Genomic DNA, 5,643 nt, shown 5'->3' with positions numbered 1-5,643 from the left:
GAAGCTATAATCGGAACTTGTGAGAGTCCAAGGTATCTTACTGCTGGACAGGAAAATAATAATAATAAAAGCAGTGTACTAGCCTTTAACAAAATCATTTCTTCACTTGCAGTACAAAGACCATGTAAGCATTGCTACAGAATTTTTCTCTGTATAGCTAACACTGTCTAGCACTACTCTATTCAGAGCATGTCAGGATGGTGAGTACATCAGTCAAGCTGATTATTATACCTAGAATTTGCCACCAGACTATTGTGTGCTTTCAGAAAGCTTGATCACCTTCTGTTGTTTATTGCTAGCTGTTATTTTACAGCGTCAGATGCTTTATTGCTGTCTGCTTTTGTTTTTAGTTTTGGGGGTTTCTTTGTGGGGTGGGAACGTGTGTGCGTTTCCAACTTTGTGGCTTTCAGGATCACATTTTCAACATGTCTGTACTTTTGTCCATTTTGTTTCAAGTTATTCCAAAATATGTACAGCACTATCCACGGTATTTAATCCTTCATTTAAATTTTATTGTTGTAAAAACAGTCTATTAAAAAAGTTGTTTTACAGTTGTATTGGAACTTCTTAATAGCTGTTCACGTGAAGCTATGACAAACCTGGCTTGCTTTAAGACTTTTATTTTTATTTTCCTTTAACACAATTGATTTGTTGCTTATTTTTCAATGTAACTCCCAGTTATATACAGGAAAAAAAAAGATTTCAACTGTTGTGTATCTGCCTCTTTTAATTGAGCAAATGGTGATGTCCTAGTTTTTAGACCTAAGGTCTGTTACTGCAATACTTTTAAAGAAAGATGTTGCTCTAAGTGCTGTTGTTAGTTTTAAATACAGATTTTATGCTTGTTCTTAATATGCTGTGGTCAAACTACAGCCCAAAATTATTAAAAATCATGGAATACCCTTGTCTGCAGCTTAATTTATTTTCTTCTCAAATGGCAAAAGCTTCAAAGTGAAAAGGGACCGATTTAAAAAATAACCAGTAAGGCTGCCTTTGATCAACATGGATCCATCTTTTTCCCTTCCTTGTCTTGTTAGTGGCTATTGTAAGAAACAGACAAATAGGTTTCAGTCCCGACTATTAGGAAATCTTAAAGAGCAGAATGAATTGTGCCTTTAAAGATGAATGGGTGAGGTACTGAAAGGAAATTTATGATGAGGATAGGTAATCTCTTAATTTCAACTCTCCTAAAACTCATTAGATGAGGCTCTCATATGAAGGGAATTGGTGAGGTTTTATTCACCAAGGTGCCCCCCGGGGTTACAAGAAATAATGGCCACAAGCTAGCAGAGAGCAGATTTAGACTGGACATTAGGAAGAACTTCTTCACAGTTAGAGTGGCCAAGGTCTGGAACGGGCTCCCAAGGGAGGTGGTGCTCTCCCCTACCCTGGGGGTCTTCAAGAGGAGGTTGGATATGCATCTAGCTGGGGTCATCTAGACCCAGCACTTTTTCCTGCCTATGCAGGGGGTCGGACTCGATGATCTATTGAGGTCCCTTCTGACCCTAACATCTATGAATCTATGAAGGTTTAGGTTTTGTTTGGAGCATGACACTGGAATCAATAATATAGTAAAAGATTACCTTTCCTAAACCCTTAAACTGATATTCAAAAGCTAAGTTATGGTATATGGTTCACAGTCTGAAAAAATACTGCCGCTTTGTGTCCATTGGCTAAAGTTAGATCAATCTTGTACAATATGGGAATGTGGAGGAAAAAGAACTAGATAACTCAGAAGAGACCCACCAAGATGATCCAGTAAAATTCATCCATCAGTGGTAACGTGAGGCAAATCTTAGCAAGATAGACCAAAACGTGTCCATTAACAGTATTTCTAAGGTGCCTAACAATTATGAAGAATCCCCCCAGACCTATGCTCCTTTCTGTTTACCAGGTATCAGGGTAGGCATCTTACATGGCAATCTTTAATTTCACATCGTTATTGGGGATGTAACAAATTTGCATGTTACATTTTGATTTGAACTTGCTGGAGTCTGATCTCTCCACTGCTGAACTGTGGTGCTTCAAAGGCTCCTCAGGGAGTGCTAACTTCAACTTGGATTTCTCTTTCTCTGTTCCTGGGGAGAACAGGTTGGTCTCTGAGGCCCCACTCAATTTTGGATTTTGAATACTGTTCTGAATCAAAGCAGCGAGTGGGTTGATACGTTTGCCACCTTGTGTTGTCGTGCTTTTCAAATAGCTTGATTATGTAAATCTTGAGACTATGCTTATTCTAAAGGAAAAAGCCAATTAGCACCAGTTCTTGTTCCCTCAGGGCTTTGCCCACCAGCATTTTGATTCCATTCTGACAGCTTCAATTCAAGGATGCATCTGATGAAAATAAGATACTGCCTCATTTTTTCAAAGTGCTCCAAATCTGGAAGCTTTAGCTCCTCCTGTGCCAACTGAAGCCAGTTCTCCCAGGAAACTGCATTTTTGGAGGCTGCTTTCATCTTTCTCTGAATCTGGTTTTAATTGTGATTATATTTGTTTGATAATATGCCATTCTGTTTGATTGTGTTTTAATATCTTTGCCAGTGATTGCTACCCAGAACCAACTATATATGGGATATCTCAGCTCAGCAGGGGCTTTGCCTGTTGAAAGATTAATACAGTATCTGCTGTAGTCTTGTAAAACCTCCAGGTCTTGCCTTAAGGCTCCCAATTGTATTGATCCTCATTATAAACCCCACATTTTTTACATTCCAAATCCTTTTCTTCCAAAGTTCAGTTTATAATGAGCCTTCCTTACTTAGACAAAAATTAATTAGGCTGCTCTCATTATCACTGTTTTGATCTGTTGTGCCTTAAAGAGTTCTAATTAAAATGCACATTTTAAAACCCTTACTGGAGAATCCTTTTGTAATACTAAGCTTATTTGTACTTTTTTCAGATGTCCCTGTTTTGTTGTGTTCATCTTGTGCTGTTTTAAAGACCTTGAGCCCTTGTTCGTATCAACTTGTGCATGATGTCATTTTATTAGATTAACCCTTAAACACTATTTATTTTCTAGACTGGTGGCCAAATGACTGCTTTGGACAGCGTGTCCATTTTAAGTACACAGACTACATGAACTTACCCATGGATGCCTAGATTTTTTTTCCCATTTACAAAGTTTCTGACGGAATAGGTGCATCACTTAGGGATGTGAGAAGATCACAATCCCCTAGTCAGCAAAACCTCTGCTTTGTATGCAACTGTGTCAAGAGAAGAGGGTTTCTGCCGGTTTGGCTTTGGTCATCCGGCTGAAGATCAAGAAGACCATAGCCCAAGGGAGGCACTTGCTATGCATAAAATGGGGCAGCTTGATGCCTCCTTTAAAAAGGGAGGATGGTGGAAGAGAAATGTGGGTTGTGAATGGTACAGGTTCTCATGCTCGGCACTTGATGGATATAATCTCTCCTTGCTTCCTTTTAACAGAAATGACCACTGGTTCTGCTGCTGCCCTGTACTGCACTGTTTTCTCTCTCGTGTGGTAGATTCCAATGGGATTAGGCAAAGCAGCCAGTGGGGAGCCATTCCCTGAGTGAGAAAAAAAATCATATTTTTCTCAATGAAGGCCAAGTTTCCATCCTGAAGCTGCAGAAGCTTTCTGAGATGCCAGCTCCAGATCACTCCATACTAATTTAATGTCAACAGAAACCACTGTGACTGATAGTGCAGGGGGTGGAATATTTTGGTTTAATTTAGCTCTGAGCATGCTACAGACATGGACCTACATTTAACCCTACATAGCAGAAAGCTCTTAGGGAAAAGAAACCTAGTTTTCTTTTCAGAGTGATGAGGATGTCACCCAAGCTTGTTTCACATATAGGGCTCCATTCACATGTCCATGTGTGATTATATCACTGTGTTTCCAAACTACCTGACTCAGGTGTGCCCCATTTGCTTTACTTCGTGGTCAAAGCATCAGTCATGTAAGTCTTGACACCCTTTAAAAGGTGACTAGTTGCATGTTCGAGGAGAGCATGGGCTAGATCAGCAGCAAAGTGTGTTCATGGGGTAGGGGATGCCTACCCTGTGACAATGGGCTGCGTTGTAAGGGCTGCTCCCCTACAGCACTCAAGGAACATGGATGGGTGTGACTTCCTGCGCCTCCCTCCCTTCCTGCCAAACAAAGTTGTGGCAGGATAACCCTAAGGCCTTGTGTACTCATCACAGAGTGCATCTGGTTACTTTGGTCCATGTATTCTACAAGTCAAGGCTGGGGTAGTTATGCTACTCCTTAAATATATTTGTTTTTAATACTCAGTGATGCAAATTAGATGACGTGCAGCAGTTGAAGTTTTGGAGAATGATGTACTGGTACTTATTAAGAACCATATAGATGAGTGATGACTACATAAGGCACTGAAAGAGCCAAAAAAAAATCATGTTCCAAGTTCTATTCTATTTAGTCTGCACTCCGTATACAAATAAGAAAATATGCATGCTAGCTATAGCCATATGTTAAGGGACAGAAACACCTTAGTTCTAATGCAAAATTATGCGCTGGCAGGGAGCTGTTATTAGGAATATTAAAATCCACCATCTGACAGTCATGCAGAAGACACAAGGTGCCCATTGGTGGTAGAACTTTGCGTGCGAGTGAACAATGCATCCATCATTTACTGTGTACGCACCATCAATTTTACTTATTTATGTACAGACTGCATGGGCAGCAGGCACATAGGCTGTACATTCATGCAAATTGCATAAATGCAGCATCTTAGGCAACTGTAGCCAACTCCAACTCTATCTAATCAGTGTCTTCTACTTCTAGCCAAGGGCTAGGCATTACTCGGAGCACCCATCACTTCTCTGTTATAGCTGGATCACTTGGCTACCAAGAAGGGGAGCTAAGAGAAGCCAGCTGAATAAGGTACTTCCTACCAGAATTGTATTTATTTGGGTACAGTTTTGGCCTATCTTAATTTGCACATATTCACTAAACTAGTGCACCTCAAACAGCAAACCATCCTACTCCTTCCTAACTGGGACTTAGTTTTTCTCCTTACAATGCTTCTTAAAGATTTCTCCTTAAGAATTAAAGCAGTAACACCAGGGCAATAGTATTTACTCTTGTTAATATTTTAAGAAAAATGCACATCTGTTGGAGGCAGATCCTGAATCAAGAGGGGTAGGAAGTACTGGGCTTGCCTATAGGACAGCGGTCAAGGCACTTATAATGGAGTTTGATCTCTCAAAGGCTGAGAGAAAGATTTAACTTGAGTCTCTCATTTTCTGAGCCAGTGCTCAAACATGTAAAGTTGCTACCTAAGCAGTGGGCACTCATAACAGCTGCCAGCTCTTTAAAGAAAGCTGTATTCACCCTTGCATTTCATATGGACCCTGTCCGAGTGTGTTAGTCCTGCTCTGAAAACTCCTGACTTAGGACCTTTCAAAGGACTCATCAGCCATAAAATGATTAGGATCTCTGCCTAAATGGGAAATGGAAGTTGAATAGTAAGTGATTAAGGCTTCCTAAGGTCCAAAGGTAAAGTATCTACGGAGTTCAGACCTCTGGGATTTAGAAGCAGCAACCACCAAACAGGTTTTGGATCTCACTTTTTGACTAATGTCCTTAAGTTGCTTGCAGGACCTGTTAGATCGAGCTTCTCATGACCAAAACAGATTCTGGCTAAAACAAACTATGGAAAGATC

This window comes from Alligator sinensis, unplaced genomic scaffold (genome assembly GCF_000455745.1).
Source record: "Alligator sinensis unplaced genomic scaffold, ASM45574v1 scaffold515_1, whole genome shotgun sequence".
NCBI classification, from domain to species: Eukaryota; Metazoa; Chordata; order Crocodylia; family Alligatoridae; genus Alligator; species Alligator sinensis.
Note: the sequence above shows the minus strand (reverse complement) of the source record.